This window comes from Corvus moneduloides, chromosome Z (genome assembly GCF_009650955.1).
Source record: "Corvus moneduloides isolate bCorMon1 chromosome Z, bCorMon1.pri, whole genome shotgun sequence".
Taxonomy (NCBI): Eukaryota; Metazoa; Chordata; class Aves; order Passeriformes; family Corvidae; genus Corvus; species Corvus moneduloides.
In genome coordinates, this window is record NC_045511.1 from 62,265,676 (window position 1) to 62,283,568 (window position 17,893).

The window sequence follows — 17,893 nt, forward strand, 5'->3', positions numbered from 1 at the left end:
GGAAAGCAACTTAGGGACAGTTGCTAGCACAGAGCAGTTATGGGTACTTTTAAAGCAGTGTTGCCCTCATCACTATGCAACATAGACTTTAGAAAGTGTTGTGGACAGGACATATTGGTAAGGCCACAGATTAATTAATCTTCTACTGCTCTACCAGCTCTCTATACACTGGGGTAAAATAATTCTGTGTCAGAATACTTAAGGACTTTTCTTATATATTGCAAAGGGTTTCCTCTTCTGAGAACACACAGGATCTGGTGAACCTGTTTAAATTTCAAGCATGATTTGTACAGCCTCTCCTTTGCCCAACATATTGTGCAGTTTAGGATATTTCTTTCCTTGTCATCCCCTACGAAATTATCACATAGACATGACTGTCATATGTAAAATTAATGCAAAAGATTTAAAATAAATTCCCTTAATTTATTCTGTTATGCATGCATACATATATGTTTTTACACAGAAAGATAATATTTGTAGTTAATAAATAGTAAATAGCCACTTCAAAACACTGCTAAAAAAACTTGTATTAATTTTCTAAGAAACTAGAGGAATGTTCAAAAACAGCGTGGGAGGAAAGAAAGGAGAAACATTTCATAGAATCCAGGGACAAGAACTGTATATAATAGTGTCTATGAAGGTCCATGTGGACATATGACCACAGTTTCCTTGCTGACATAATCCTAAGCAAAAACCACTGTATTATGTCTGGTGGACAGGACAATAGCTAAGATAAATTTCCTTCCAGAGAACAGATTAAACTGATGTAACAAATTTGGAACATCTTACTGTGCTGAGCACAGAATTTTACACTTGCCTGATAAAACTTTTCTCAAGAACAAACATACACAATGAAAATAGTACTCAAGGAGTGGCAGTCTCTACTCAATTCTGTGCTAATTCTATCTGAAAAAGTTGGGGCGAAGTAACTCATTAATGAAATTTTATTGTATCTTGTCGCGAAGAATGATGAATTTACATATTCAAACAGAATTTCAAAGAAAGGAAAGTATAGTATTTGGATTAGCATAGAATATTAGAAAGAGAGTTCTAAATAATTCATGAAATACTAACTGCATAAATTTTACTTCTGTATTTTAAAATTTGACGTAAGTAAAAATGTTTTCAGAGGAAAAAATGTACAATATACTGCACATGCCATTATAGCTGCTTAGCTGTTTTAAGAGCTTGATATTTTTTGTATTAGGCTAGCTATTAAACACAAATATACATCTTTGACTAGTCTCTTTTTATCTCTCTTTAGTTTGTAAAAATTTAGTCATTATTGTGTTCATTAGAAACAAATGCAACATAACGATGCATAACTATGTATTTCAAAATATTTACATTTTTATGTACATTTCAATCACCTGAATCTAAAAATAAAAAAGATAAAGAGAAAAAAAAAAAAAGAAAGGAAAGAAACAAAACTTCTAGTCCTAGCTGTCAATAATTTTAATTTTATATTTATCCACATATTTTTTTTGGGATATAGGCCATATGTTTTATTTTCCATAGGCCAAAGTCTTGATCAATCAAGTAATGGCAGGCTGACTCATGCAATTACATAGAAGACAGTATTTTGGTATGTAGCTAAACTGAAACAACTTTCCATGTGTTGATGGGAACCAAGAGAAGTAAAACTATTTTGAAATAGAAAAGAAAAAAAAAAATCACTCTTTGTTATTCAAGAGACAAATTGCCAGCAAACTTGCTGTCTGTTCAAAGGAAAATGTTACTTCAGAAATTTCTCACAGATTCATGTAGATTTTGCTTTAAATGTTCTTTAAACTCTGTTGTGGTTTAACCCCAATTGGAAATTAAGCACTATGCAGCTACCCTCTCACTCCCACTACCAGAATCACCCATGGTGAGGAGGAGAATCAGAAAGAAAAGGTAAACCTTCCGGTCTGGGAAAAGAATAAATTAACAATTGAAACAAAATAAAATAATAACAATAAACAGCAATTCAAATAAAAATATGCAGCTAAACACTAAATATGATTATTATAACAATAGTAATAATAATAACAATAGCGGGAATGATAAGGAGAGGAAGAGAGAGTAAGAAAACACAAGAGAAACAAGTGATGCACAATACTGCTAACTGATGCCCATCCCATCCACAGGCAGCGATCATTCCCTCCCAGCCAACTTTCCCCCTTTAATTGCTGAGCTTGATGTTCCAGGGTTTGGAATATCCCTTTGATTAGTTCCAGTCTCCTCTCCCAGTCATGCTCCCTCTCAACGTTTTGTGCAGCTCCTCATTCATAGAGCATGAAACCCTAAAAAAGGCTTTTTCCCTCTTTTCTTAGGGTAAGGACTACATAGCAATTATTATCAACATTATTCTCATCCAAGCAATACCCGCTTTTTATCCTTTGAAGAACGGTCTCCTTTTGCAAATAGTCTAAAAACTAATGCGTAGGTTAGTTTGTTGAGACAGCAGTGAATGCCAAAGGAAACACTCGGGAACAGAGACTGATTACTTGCCATTATGGCCTTAAAAATCTACTGAAATTGTTGCTTTTGTTGCTCAAAGCACCAAATGCTCTACAATTTGTACTAAACCTTTTCCATTCTATTGTTAATAATTCTAGACACAAACTTTAAATTAACACTGAGTAATGGATTTTTTGCCAATATATGTTAATCATTCTGTATCTTATTTCAGAGGAAAATTCTCACTTTGACAACAAACTTTCCATGAGTTTCATACAAAACAGTTTCCAGAAAGTGTATTCTGTGCAATTTCCATCTGAAAAACAAACGTCTGACACTTAGCAGTGTGAAAAATACTCCACTCTGTTTCCTACCTTTTCAGCTGCTTTCTGACTTGACTGCAACCCAAAACTGCAAAGACACAGACCAAACTTTTTTTTCTAGTTACAAGAAAGTTTTAATTGAAAACAAGTGTGCTAGGTTTGAACACAGCTTCAGCAGATTAGCAGTTAAATTAGAAGGGGCTTTTCGCTTAACTTCCAGTGTTGATATGTCACTGTGCCCTGTCACTCTGAAAAGCGATAGGGCTTTGTTATCAGTGCTGAGCACAGACAGCCTCCTGATGTAGAAGTAGACTAAAATAGGCTGCCAAGGTGATGAAGGCACCATGCACATGTTGCATCCTCCTGTGAAGGGAGATGTGGAAGGGCTTTGTGGACACAATGCTCTGCTCAAACAGACTGATCGCCTCCCAGGGCCTGGTTTCCTGATAAGTAACAAAAAAAAAGAAAAAAATGAACTGACAAAATGTTCATCTCAGTTCAGTTCAAGGAGCATAAAGGAATGCAGAGACTAAAGTAGCATTTCTCACTGATAAATGATTCCTTGTATATTTGCTTATCATCTCTTTTCACAAGAAAATCTTTGTGGGATTAGTCACTGTTAAGAGTTCTGTGTGTGTAGAAGTTACAAGATTTAAGGGATGTTCATGTCTTATATTGAAGTTTCAGATTAAATAAGGGTTATGTGAATGTTATTTTCAGCTATTTCAGAATTAGTATAATTAATATGGAAGACACATATTATATAGCTCCAGCCTGTACTGCTCTGATAGAAAATTTATTTGGTAACTCTTTTCTTTTTGTTGTCCCTTACCACAAGTAAGTACCTCTACTTGGGCCTGCCATGGCAATCTACATACCAACCATGCCTAATCTTTTCAGAAAATTATCTTCATTTTTGCAACAAAATTTTCATGTCTTCTCCTCCTGGCATTGTATAATGAAGAATCTTGATATCTCATTTTTTACCTTCCTTTGCAACCAAAACTGAGGAATACCAGAAACAAGTATTTTATACCTGAACAGCAATGTTATGGATCTCCCTTCCTGCATATATGATTAGCTGTGCCTTTTTTTACAACATAAAGTTTACATTCTATTCTCATGTGCTTCAAATCTCTGCATATTTGGAACATAGGATTCAGAGGGGATCTGATTTTTTTTTAATTTCTCTCCTTTGCATTTAAAGACATTTTAAAAATGAAGCAAACCAAAATTCAAAATTAGGTTTAAGTGATCAAAATTTTTACTTTAAGCTATTCCGTTTGTCTCATAAGCTTTCCTACTGCACCAAAGTGTTAATTGAGAAGCCACATAATCCAGTAATAGATGTGGAATATGAATAAGTTTATTCTAGACAGGATACATAAAATTATTAGTAACTTGTAATATGCGTGTTACTTCACATGGCATTATATAGTTCCAGCCTGATGAATTCTTTGCTATTGGATAGTCTACCAGGCAAAAATAGCAGTAAATGTGAAGTATATCTTGGTACAGTCTTTCTTTCAAGAAGAAAGTGATCCATAAAATGCCCTGGCACTGGAAGATCTTCCCTTGAAGTTTACAACAGAGTGAACTGAGTCATAAAATTAAAGAATATAGTGTGTTGGAGTGACCCACGAGGATCATTATGTCCAACTCCTGGCCCTGCACAGGATTCCAAAGAATCTCAGCATGTGCCTGAGAGCATTGTCTGAACGCCTCTTGAATTCTGTCAGGGTGGTGCTATGACCACTTCCCTAGGGATTCTGTTCCAGTGCCCAAACACCTTCTGAGTGAAAAATTTAATCTCCACCAGCTCAGCTGTTGGATAGAGTTTATGTTAATAAAGTCACAGCCTTGGAGTGTTTTATACTCCATATGGGGTTTTTTTATGTGTGAAGCTAAAACACATTAATTTGAATATGTTATTATTTTGCCATGTCTTTGTATTTTTCCTATTACTTTGAAGATGTTATCAAAAAGAACAGTCTCTTACAAAATTTTGGTGTTCTGGCTAAAGAGTAAATAGTGCTATGTGGTGATCTGTTTACCCACTGCTTTTCTGATCCCATATTGTTCCCCCCACTGTCCCCTGCCCCTAGCCCTGGCCACTCCCTTGGGCTCTCCCTATTGGTTCCTGTACCCCAACTCCGCCCACGTACCGCCCCTGTGATCTGACAAAACCTCCCTGCACCTGGATTAGGAGGTCTCTCTGCCTCTGGGGGTCACCGGGATCTGAGGTAACTATTAAAGGTCCTCTGAAGCCCTCATGGAGGGACCCTTCTCACCTCCTTTGCCGTCACTGTGTTGTAGAGCTGAGAGCTACCAGAGCAAGAGTGCGGAGACATCCGAGATGGACTGCGGGAGAGCTACAATGGTCACACTGCCCTAAGCAGCCCCACTGACCTCTCAGGGAAAGCTGCAGCTTGCTACACTAAACCTAGCATTACAACAGTACTATTGTTCTTTACAGATATGTACTTTGCTTTTTACTTACTGAATGGCTTTGGGTTTTTATTTCTTGTAAACTCTTTTAGCAAAATATCAAAATCAAGTAGCTCTGCTGAATTTCTAAAAAATATTATGAGATTTCCTTATATTTCTTATATTTATTTGCAAATCCTTAAATTACACTGATGGTAGATATAAATAAATAACTTTTAACAATTGTTTCTTCAAGATTAAGCATTTGAAATTTAGTTTTATTTATAATTTATTTATAATTACACTTAGTTTCATACATAAAGAAAGTTTCTAGTTCCATTATTATATCTGGCTAGAAAAGTAGTTCAGGAAAACAGCATCACAGCTGGAATAACTCTTTCAAAATTTGTTAGATTTTTTTAAGAGCCTAACCTAGAAAAAACTGAGTGATAGAAGATGGTTAAGTGTCATTTTATTGGTATGATTTCATTTAGAGTCTTCACTAAATCAACTGATTTCAGCATTTTTTATAGAGATGGAAAATCTAGAAGATAAACACTCACATTTTCTTTCTCTTTTTCTCCCTTTCTGCTAAATGTATTTCACCATTCCACCTGGACTCCCTGCAAGTAGACCGACAAAGCTACAACAGTTCTCATTGTCAATGAATACACTAAGACAGATAATGTCATTAGTACAGCAAAGGATTTGCAAGTATATATGAACTAAATGAGATTGAGTTGGGCATGACAAATTGCATTGAATAAATTCTTGTTTAAAAAAAGTGGGGTTTTCTATCTGAAGGTCATTGCATGCACTGCCAGTCAATCAGAACACACAAAGGAGCTATTAGATCAAAGGGGAGGATGTAATACTGCAATTCTACAATTCACTGAGAAACAGAATTGAGCACTGTGGGAAGAGCAGAAGGAAATATACATTTGCAGTGGAACAGAAGCAATTTGATTCCTTGTTTGTTTGCATTCTTACTAATTGAAAAGCAGACTATAAAAGAACCCAGAAGCTATAATTGAAAAGTATTTGATAGCTTGAAGCTGGTGGAAGATGAAATACACAAATAAGAATGATAGCTTGTTTTTATTCATAGTAGAGGATTTTTTCTCCATTTCCTTTAAATTCTAAATGTCTTTTCCCTATGTTCAACATTTTTACACAATGAATTTTGCAACATTTTAAAAGTGGAATTACAGTTGCAGTACTTCCCAGCTTTGACTTGAAGAACATTTAAAATAGTAGATGTCTGTCTTGGAAAATTTCTGAGCTATTCATCTACTTCTATTTAATACAGGCCATAATTCAGGGTATATTTATTTATTTATTTTACTGGAGTTTTATAGTCATACATGGTAATTTTACACTCTAATAAAAGGAATTCAGTGAGTGTCAGAGAGAAAGACTGCAGATTTGTCTTGTTCTGGTTATTTTTCTAGAATGTATGGGGATGCATAGAAGATGAACCATAGAGTGTCTGAGGCTGGTTGTCACTTCTGGATATCATCTACTGCAACTCCCTGCCCAGAACAGGGATAGTTAAAACAAGTTGCTCAGGATATATTCTGGACAGATTTGAATACCTTTAAGAATGGAGGCTACACACCCTCTCTGGACAACCAATGCCAGTTGTTGACCATGTTCAAAAGAAAAATATCTTTCTTATGTTCAGATGGAACTTCAAAATTTTCAGGTTTTGCCTGTTGCCTCAGCCGCTCTGCAGCTCTGGAAAGTGCTTAATAAAGCATCATTATCACATGCCTTAATATGATGTCTGTACTCTTGTGATGCTACTCAGGACAGTTTCCCATCGTGTCAGCAAGAGTACGCAGTGGATTCAGGTTCAGCTTACTATCCACCAGGACACCTAGGATTTTTATCATCAGATGATAAAAGTCTTTAATAGTACATGTAATGTGAATGTTTACATTCTTGCCAGAAGAGGAAGACTCCAGGATTAAACTGCAGGTATCAGGACTACAACTGAAAAAACACACTTCTGACGGTGTGACTGAGATACTGTCAGTAAGATTCATTTGAATTTGCATTTTCCCTACTTACACTTTCCCCTTCTCTCACATGGAATCTGGTATTTTACTCTTGTACCTCATCCATTCGACTTCTTTGGCGCTGAAAGATGTACACAGAAAAAAGATGTACCTAGGAATACATTTCCAGGATTTTACATTCCCCATTCATAGTGCTAATAAGAATTGAAGTAGCAATGAATAACAATGTCAGACCAATTTTCCTAGTGACTTAATGCGAGCGACCCACCCCAGTGACTTTAACCTTCTGGAAATCCAAAGGTCTATGCACATTTAAAAACAATAATCATTTATATCTACAGAAAAATTAAAATAATGGATAGATATATGTCATTAAAAATTTTTGGGGGTCAACAGTTGCTTACATGAACATATGCAAGTGAATATAATTGTAGATGTTTGGAATGTACTGAAAGTTTGACTATTTCTCTCAGGATATATCTCTGTTTAATAAAGTATTTATAAATAGATCATAGAATACGATTCATATTTTCTGAACATGTATGCAATATTATTTCCACAGCGTTTACAATTTATATTATCAGGGACCAAACAAGCAACTGAATACAATCTGTCATGTTAGAATGTTGTATTTAGTACGAAGGCACATCCAACCCTCCCTGCAAGAAATGATTTGTAATTTCATGTTGTAAGGTTTCACAATCCAGAGGACTGATAATTCAGATTTCCATTTTTAAAAGAGAAAACCAGAATACAATCAGATCTATAATAATTTCTCATTTCATATGACAAAGCCTATGTCAACAACTTTAAAAAACACATTTTTAAGGGCAATATAGAAGTTATACAAAGTATTTAGTAAAATTACTATAAAAAGTATAATACTGTTAAAGTGGTAATTGTAGTCAAACATTTGTACATGTCCTATGTGTTTTTCAAAACTCCAGTTTTTGGTTTAAAATTCACTATGCTATGCGACAAATTATCCTTAGAATAATCTGAAATATTTTGCAAGTAGACAGAAAATTTCCACTTGATTTTTTTCAAAAAACATGCAATACAGTTAAAATAGTGCCTTGAACAATCAAATTCCTTGAGTAATACTATTATGCATTGATCCCTTCTTATACTTAAAAAAGTAATTTTATTGAGGATTAATTGTAGATGCTTTTCTTTTACTGTGAGTTGATGGGGATATAATCTGAGTATAAGAAAGACACTGACTTTTTATGCCTTATTCATTTTTACTTTTATGTTAGTGTGACTGGACATTTTTTTTTTTATTTACGCCAATTAATTTACACTAGAAAGCAGGTATTGCTTTCTAGTAAGTAAAAAGTAAGTTTTACTTCAAATTTCCCATTAAAAGTCCTCTATACTTCTACAGCACCAACGTAACTAGGAATTCTATTTTGAGTTAATGATTGGGGAAGAAAAAAGCCAGTAAACCCTGTATTTTTCATTCTAAAAACACGGCATAAGATTATCTTGGCTTTAGTCACAAACTGATTCTGATTACCTAAAAGCAAGAAACTGTATCTAGTACAGTAAACCTGTAATACTCCTTGTGCATGTAAGCAGCTTTGTTAAAGGATTAAAGCACTTCTGACATTAAAAAAGCCTTTAAAATTGCTGCTAACATGTTATTAAAAATAAAGCACAATTAAAGGATGATTCAGTGTAGTTTTTCTCTCAGTTTTCATTTTTTATGCTTTTGTTTTGAACTGTAGATTTCATTAGTAAAAGAATTAGTTGGTCTACAGAATTAGGTTTCATGTGTGTTTGGGGTTTTTTGGTTTTGCTGTTATGTTCGTAAATACTTCTTATTCCCTAAGAAAAAAGCCCATAAACAGTTAATAGTAAAGTAATTGTCTAGAGTAAAAATAAAATACTAATTAGTTTTGAATTTAAAAAAACAATGTAAAAACACATTATATGTCTATTGCATTCATGATTGCTCTGCAGGCTTTCGGCAAGCTTTCCAACAAAAGTAAAAAGAAAGTTGTATTCTTTACACAAGACCCCAATGTACCTTAAGTTTTGGAAGTCCTCTATCAGTAACACTTTAAAAAGTGCTTACAGCAAATGAAGTACCAAAACTATTCCAACTGTCTCTCTGGTTAATAAAGTTAGATTTGGTGTGTAGCTGACACTTAAAAACTATCCCAGTTCTGAGATATGTTGTTTCTTACAGAGGATTTATTGATGAGAACCATACAGTGTGCTAGACCAACACCCAGCCACTCTCATTTCCTCCTCTCAGCAGGGTAAGGGGAAAAAACTAAGGTGGAAAAACTCATGGGCTGGGACAAGGACAGGGAGGCCACTTACCAATTACCTTCAAGGTCAGCACAGACCAAAAATTTTGGGAAAATTAATGTAATCTATAGTCAGTTAAAAAAGAACAGCAAAAGTAAAAACATCTCTTTCCCCACACTCCTTTCTTCTTCCCAGGCTCAGCTTAATTTCTGACTCCTCTACCAAATGTCCCCTGAGTGAGGGATGGGAAATGGATGTTGCAGTTAGCTCATAACAGTTCTTCTCTGTGGCTCCTTCCTCCTCACTCTTTTTCCCTTCTCCAGGATTGGTCCCTCACACACCAGAATACCTGCTCCTGTTTGGACTCTTCTATTCTTCCCTGTAACCCCTTGCTTCCAGCACCTGGGCACCTGTACATGTACTAAGGTTTTGTGTTTACTGACATACAGGGTGGGAAAATGGATGCAACAACTTGATTCCTCTGACTCTTCCTTACTAGGGAACATCAGCAGCAGGATAGTTACAACACTGCTGCAGTGCCAAGCCAGAAGCGTATACACTGTGAACAGCCCCTGGTAAGGGCTGACCCACTTGTCTGTAAAGACTCCTCTTCACGTGCTAATAATGGCTTATATATATTCTAAGAGGTACTATTTAGGGCATATGTATGTCACAAAATAATACTAGCGTAAAGAGATTATGTAGTGCTCGTAAAGAGAGTTCCCTTTGTAGGCCAGATTTTACTCATTGAAGAGAAGAGGTGTGTCATGTATCATATTTATGTCATAAATATTTATTACCTCATGACAAGTCGTAAGTATTTATAACCTCATGGTTACCTATTATGTATTTTTCTCCCATACTTCCTTAATGTGTAATCTCTCAGTTCCACACAGCAAAATCTCTCTCCTGACACTGCCAATGGAACATGCTTTGGGGCATGTGGAGAAATCTCTTTCCTTTTACATGATTCTTACTTAGTAAATGACTGGAATTGCAAACAATTTCTTTAACAGTTCATTTGTGGGCTGGTTCTTGACAGAGGTTGGAATCAAAAATTCTGACAGTGAGAAAAAGTTGTGAATTACTATAATTTATTGTCATTTCCTACTCATTTAAGGTTAACTAAGATAAAATAAACCTAAAAGAGAGCTAAAACTCCCCATGAGGTTCTGTTATATATTTTGGCATATTATATAGGTATAATATGTGTGTATATGTATGTGTGTGTGTATATATATACAACATATTTTTGTGCATTACATTCATGCATATCACCTTGTATCACTATTTAAAAATAACTAAACAATTTCAAATAAAAATATTAGAGGCTTCCCGGCAAAGTCTGAACACAGAATTTGATGAAAATATTTAATTTGACCAACAGAAAAAAGAATTTAGCAGTACATATCTTGCCTTTTAGTTTAATACAAAATTTCAAGGAAGTCACATCTACTTCCATGAAGTATACTGAGTAAGGGTTTATATTTGTCTGAGATGATGTAATGATGAAAATAACTGTGGTATTCACATTTTACATGTTGTTCCATTTCTCTACCTCACTCTCTGTATTCATGTTCTTTCTGACAGTAAGGTAAACTGTAGGTTTCTTTATATATACATAGTTGTAATGAGTCAGAACAGAATAGGAGCTTTGGGATACCTTGCTCCTCAGTGGACTGAAAATGCCTCTCATTACACTTTGTGTTCTTTTTCTATTGTTTGCAGAGAGGGGTGGGTTAGGCAGGAGGTTTTTTTGTTGTTTTTTTTTTTTTTTAATTAGGAACTGTACAGTGTGTTTGAGTTTTGTTGTTATGAAATATTTTAGCTGGCATAGAATCCATCTATACCTGTTAAATGTGTGTAGTAGGTCTTCATTTATGCATATGCTTTGGGACATTCTATGACTGTAATTTAAAAATACTTTTACACTGACAGAAATCAGCAAGGGTATTAACTAAATAAATTTTTACTGTTTTCCAATACAAAATTTTCCCATCAGGAAAAATAATATCAAAACATCTTCATAATTTTGATGTCCCTGATGTCATATAGTGAAAGTTGTTAGTTTGCATTAAGTGATATTTAGGGGCCGACTATACCCCAATATCAAGACTGTGGTAATGTATTCACTCTGCTAAAAATATTTCCTTCTCTTTATTACCTCTGTCTCACACTTCTTGACTCAGTGTCACAGCTTGTCTCAAGCTGCTGGGAGCCTTAAGTTTCCAGCAGATGCTGTTGGTGATGATAGCATATGGATTGGTTCTAGCATACATGCCACAGATTTTACACAGTTGAACCATGTATGTATATATTTACATTAGCTTAAGCTCTTTATTTGCATATGCATGCAATTCTTTGCTTATTTATTCTTTACCCATCAACATCTTTTTCAGACACAATTGGTTTCTCTGCTTCACATACAGTATCTTCCCTAGAGTAATCTTCAATCTCAGTAAGCGCAAAAACAGTAGGAAGCAAATTGTACCCTAGGATGTTCAACCATCTTTTCTACTGAAGTCATTAGCATCCCTGAGTGATAAGTCATCAAGGGAAGAATTTCACCCCAATTGTTTATGTCACAAGTCACTATCTTTGCAAGCAAAAATCATTAGAGGAACCTATCCTGATTTCTCTTGGAATCAGAATTCCCTGAGCTACTTTAAAAATGTAGGGTGCATAAAGAACATGACATTGACATTTGAGGGAACTTCTGGAGAGCAAAATTATTTTTTTGAAATAAAGGTTTACTATTTCTGTGAATCTTATAATTTTGGGAAAATACTCAACTGGGTAAAGAAGTATATATATGTATAATTGCATTAGTATTGAAATAGATGCAATTCTGAACAAGCTATATACTTAAAATAGTCTTCCTGTTTTGCAGTTACATAAGAACAGAAAACTGAGGAGATCTGAATTTGGGTGGGTTGGGAAGAAAGAAGGTTCACTTTTCCTGTTGTTAATAAAGGATGACTACAGGCAAAGGTTCATTTCCATCATTGCTTTTCCTCTGTTACCTTCAACTACTGTCCCAATGAAGGACAGAGTAGAGAAGAAATTAAAGAAAAGCCAAACATGACCATTAGGGGAAAAAAGTGAATTAAATAGCACCAGTAAAATCTGAGACAAAATTAAAGATGTGGATTATAATTTGGTGGAACAGAAAAATATGAGGGCTACAATAGAGTAAGCAAAGCACTATCTAATAGAGGAAGAAGATAGAAGGTCAAAGAGAGAAGAAAATCAGAATTAATATAGGAGACCGATAGGAGCAAAAGAAAAGTGGTAATTGATTTACTCACCTAAGATGAAATCTGGTTAGAGAACAAGAGAAAGGCAGGGAAAACTAGCAATCAGTTAGGAACAGTATTGCATCTCCTGAAATCTGAGGATGTTTCTTTTTTTCACATATATGGCTTTCTCCTCAGAGTACCTTTTATGAATAGCACAAGTCCACATTCTATCACAGAAGTGAAGGAAATACCAGAGGAAAATAGGAAGGGAAAAGTGACTTTGGGGAAGGGTAGGAGCATGTATTAGCCATTCCAGCTAATGGCAAGTAGGGTAAATCTGAGAGGTGTGTGAGGAGAAGCGATAGAAAAAGGAGTATCCAAACCTAAAGGGAGTTGATGCTGTGGACTTTTGGTGTAAAAAAGACCATAAAGCCAAGAAACAAGGGTATTCTTAATGAGTGCAGAGAGCTCTTTCATAAGCAATTTTAGAGCAAAAGAGTGAATAGGGAAGTTGTGTGCAAGAAAAGATCATCTGAAAAGTTGGAAGACACATAGTATAGGACAGAACTACAAGGTAGTGTGGAATAAAAAAAAGAATGATGAGTCTTTAGAGATGGCTTTCTCTTTCAGATAATGTCTGAAACTGATGGTAGCTTTAGGTCTATATTTGTTCCAAGCAATAAACAAAATCAGCAAGGGAAAAGGAATTGAGTTTCACACATTAGAAGAGAAGTGATGAGGGACAAGGAAAGGAAGATGTAGTTTGGCCTCATATTCTGGGGCTTTTCACATGCTGCAGTAAACTTCCTCTGAACATTTCTTTAACGCTGTTTAAAATTCACTGTAATTTATTTCCACTCAGCATGTTTTCTGATTGCAATTATCTCTTTATTCTTATCTTTCACTACAAATCTTAATGGCAGTTGTGATTAGGAGTCTGCTGCTTATTGATTACGTTGATATGTGCATAGCAAGTTATTTATGTACTTAATTTAAATTAATTTTATTTGCAGGGTTGAAACAGATGTTATGCAGTTGTGATTTCCCACTGACTGTTCAATGAAGTGTCACTTACATGAAGCTTTTTCTTTCCAGAAGCTTTCATTTAGTTTGCCTTTATGTTTCTGATCAGGACTGCATGAGAAAATTACTTTCATAACTAACACAAGTAGACATGAGATTTATGGTTCATTCTCTCCCGATTGGATATGTACTGTACTTTGTTACTAAGCTCATTGAAAATCTTTCTGGCTCAGTTTATGCATACTTTTTACATGAATTCAGATACTGACTGAGCAATAAATCACAGTAGCCTTGGATGCCCCATATGTGAGTGCATGTGTACATGTGAAAATAATGTGTTTCAGATAATAATTTATAGGACTGAAGTATATATGAGTATCCTTTAAATCATGCTACCGGGTGACCCTAAAGACTAACATTCTCCATGTAGACCTCTAAAGGTCATCTATATTCATATATAGATATTAAGCTTTCCCTTTGTTATTATACAGTCAGCACTTGATGTCCTGCTTTCTAAAGGAGAGTAAAATAGTTCTGTAAATGAGAATAAAAACAACACAATCCATGGCAAAGGGCTTGTAAGGACTTTGCAATTGTTTGTGTCTCTATAGCTGGTACTCTTTTGACCTTCCTCATGCCAAATGTCTTTTTATTGCTTTTGTGAAGAATAAGAGATTAAAATATCACTATGGACATAGTCTATGTGAAAATTATAATTAAATCTGCAAGCCCTGTTTTCATCTAGAATACTGGCACTGTGACTCCATTAATGCCCTTACATTCTCTCTTTGCTCTTTGGTTTTCTATTTTAAAACTGATAAATCTGGTAAAGATGCTATCCGCGCTCTTCAAATTTCCTGGTAATGGCACAATGGCTAGATTTTTTGATCACCAATATAAAATTCTGTGTTATTAAACACTATGGAATTACTGCTCTCTATTTTGCAATGAAGGTTTTAGAGAATAGTTAACTCTTCCATGATGGGGGGTATCTGTGGTGTATTTTGCAAACAACAAGGTGCATTAGAACACGTTTCCCTTGGTCTTGCTCAGGGAGGTTCTTTTATTGGCAGGTGGTTTGCTGAAGCTGCGTTTCCCCCCCCCAAGCTGCCCGCGCCCTTGGCTGAGACAGTGGCAGTTGTGGCGGAGGGGCCACAGTGATGGCCAGAATTGTGGCCGGGGCCGCAGCCAGAGGTGGAGGGGCTGGGACCGCAGCTGGAACCACAGCCAGAGCCACGGCCAGATGGGGAGAGGCCAAAGCAGTGGGTGGCCCAGGCCTCAGAGGAGGGGCCACTAGGTCCACATCCACCTCTTCCCTGCCTCCCCACAATGGATCTCTCTTCCCATTCTTTTTCCCTTTTTTCTTTAAAAGTAGTTTATGTTCTTTAGATCCCTGTAGCTGTTTATTTTGTGATATAACCATAAAAAGCCTTGCATAATCAAGTTCTAAGAAACAGTGGTCTTTACGAAAGCGAGATATCAAATCCAATATTAATTCTTCATGCAGGATACCAAACTCAGGCCACCTCTGATCGTTGTTTAATTTATAAATTGGCCAGATTAGTCTTGACAGCCTAATCAATTCCGGTTTTGTACAGAATCAATGTTTGCCAGTCAATTTTTGCCAGTTTTCTATTACAAGCTCCATGGCAAACTTTTGGCTATTTGAGTCTCTGTACGAGAAAAATTACCGCCCATTGTTTATGCTTATAAACAGGAAAGATCACAGAAACAAAGCAAAGCAATCTGACTACAGACTAATAAGCTAAGAGAGAGACAGAGAACAAGGAGAAGGGCTCAAACCCATGAGCTTAGACTTGCCAAATAGCAGCCTAAACCACTACACCACCACTGGCTGTGGACCAAAATAGTCTCACTGCAGTACTAAGTTCTCACGAGCTAACAGCAAATGAAGGGGGAATCAACAAACTAGAACCCCCTTGGACCGTATGAGTCCCTAGACACACCAAACGAAATTATAAGAGATCTCTTAACAGCCAACCCAGGTGCTAATAACAAAATACTACCCTTATTCACTTACATGCGTCTGTGCTGAATCTGGAGAATTTTTGGGCTCTTGGGCTCTGACACCTTGTGGACTGTTGCAACTATCCCCCCCAAAATGCTGACAGCAGTGGGGGAGCTGAGCTGGATCTTTTTCAGTCCAGAAGATTTCCAGAAGCCTCCTTGTCCAATCTGGGGTGCCTAAACTGATGCCTTGAAGTAGCTACCTGAAAACAGAGGCTAGAAAAGATAAAGAGAATAAAAGTTGGTATTTATTTGAAGTGCCTTCAAAGGTACACACTGGGAGAGTAAAGCCTATGAGGGAGTCTACCCAAGATGGATGCTGGGTCACAGGTTCTTCACGCTTTTATAAGTTTGGGTCATTTGCGTATCAGGGTTAATTCTCCAATTATAACTTTAGTTAATGATGTCATTACTCCAAGTTTGCCCCTCCTCTTCAAAGGCTTTTAGTTTATACATTTTGGAACCTGGGACAATTGAGGTGCTCTTGATGAGCAAACCTAGAGAAGCTTTTTTTTATATCTAACCACCATGAGAGAACAGAAGCTAACAGGCCCCACAAAACGTCAGAGTTACACATTAGGCAGTACAGGATTTGAAAAATATAAAAGTTAAAGCCTAAGGCATCAGAAATGCAAATCTTGGATCGTATGTGTTGAATTTCCTGTAGTAAGACAGTCCCTAGCCCTTGTAATTTTTTTTGTCGATTTCATATACTCTGTTTTAGAGGAGTTTTAGTTCCTTGTTGAATCTTAAATGTCACTTTATATCTTGTAAAGTCTTTAGCCATTTTCTGTATTGCTGCATAATGAAAAATAAATCAGGGACTGAGGATCATGTTGTTTTAAGTGATGATACTCAGTCTCCCATATAAGGAAATATGTGATCACTAGTTTGACACTTTATTCCTGCTGCTACTATTTTCATAAAAATAATTTTTATTGGGATTTTGTTTGGTTTTGGTTTTGGATTTTTTTAAAAATACAAATCTATTATTCCTAAAACAAGAAAATGGAAATTAAATACCATAGACCTCTTCAAAGGGACTGATGGGAATAAATAGTTACAAATGTTATGTTTAGAATTTGTATGATCATCATATTTGCTTGAAATTTGGAAAGTTTGGTTTCATTAACATAGGTTGATTTCACATAGTTTGACTTGAAAAATAATAATAATTAGGAATCATAAAAATGAGCCTACTTTATGAAAGATGCAAGTAGAGCATAAGCTCTTTGCAACAGGAGAAATAATCTGTCTTTTAAGATCATCACCTTTTGTCCTTCTCTACTACCCGAGCATGCTGTGTAGAGTAGTTTTCATCTGTGATTAGGATTTTCCTAGGCCAGAAAAAAACTATAGGCTTCCTAGGCATGATGCTTTGTTTGTATCCTTGTTGGAGATAGTGAAATCTTTTTTCCGTGTAAGATTGGGGCAACTCAAGACATTTGCATTAGACAGTAATATTTTCAAACATAGTACAAAATGAATATCAAAGCACTTTGACTGCTAAAACATTCAGCAGCTCCTGGAATAGGAGGCCGCTAACTATCAGCCTAAAAACGGTAATTATCTGAACCTAAGAGTTTATGTTTAATGTCAACATGTTACCTGTTATGCTTTCTGAATCATTTTCAGTGCATCTAGAAGGAAATATTTGACTGCTCAGTTGCTTTTGTACCTATCACTGCACTATCAGATAGCACATTCACTACTTGTAAAAATAGTCAGTTTGTCTACCTGTGTGTGTACATATATGTAATCATTAACTAATTGTGCAGACTTTTTTTCTTACTTTGCAGGTTCTGTTGGTCTGCAATTAGACGGGGGAATACAAGGTATTTTTTTTTTTTTTTTAACAATATAAATGTTAAATGAACTAGTCCTTTAAAGGGGGACAAGGGCAAGGGGGATGGGCTTTGGGTGCTGAGCAAAGAGTTGTTTGTTTTATGTGCAGTGTAACATGCAAGATTCTGGAAAAGTTTATGTTACTAATAGGCTTGATTGTGACAGCTCATATTAAATTTTTAGGCTAACCTACATAAAAGGAAAGTTACTAGTATTTTAATTGAATCACATGTATTCTTGATAGTCTGTGATTTAAACTTATTCATCGAAATAAGTTCCTCATTCT

At 35.7% G+C, this 17,893-nt stretch overlaps 1 protein-coding gene across 50 annotated transcripts in view; it reads left to right on the plus strand.

The window, feature by feature from the left end:
* PTPRD (protein tyrosine phosphatase receptor type D) overlaps positions 1-17,893 on the plus strand; it is a 1,180,356-nt gene that overhangs the window by 499,565 nt on the left and 662,898 nt on the right. For 49 of the 50 annotated variants that reach the window (XM_032097314.1, XM_032097313.1, XM_032097327.1 and 46 more), the window contains one exon: positions 17,562-17,597. The exons of the other annotated variant lie outside the window; for it this stretch is intronic. The gene's annotated coding sequence lies outside the window, so the exon portion shown is untranslated. The remainder of the gene's footprint in view (positions 1-17,561; positions 17,598-17,893) is intronic. 50 annotated transcript variants of the gene reach the window in all.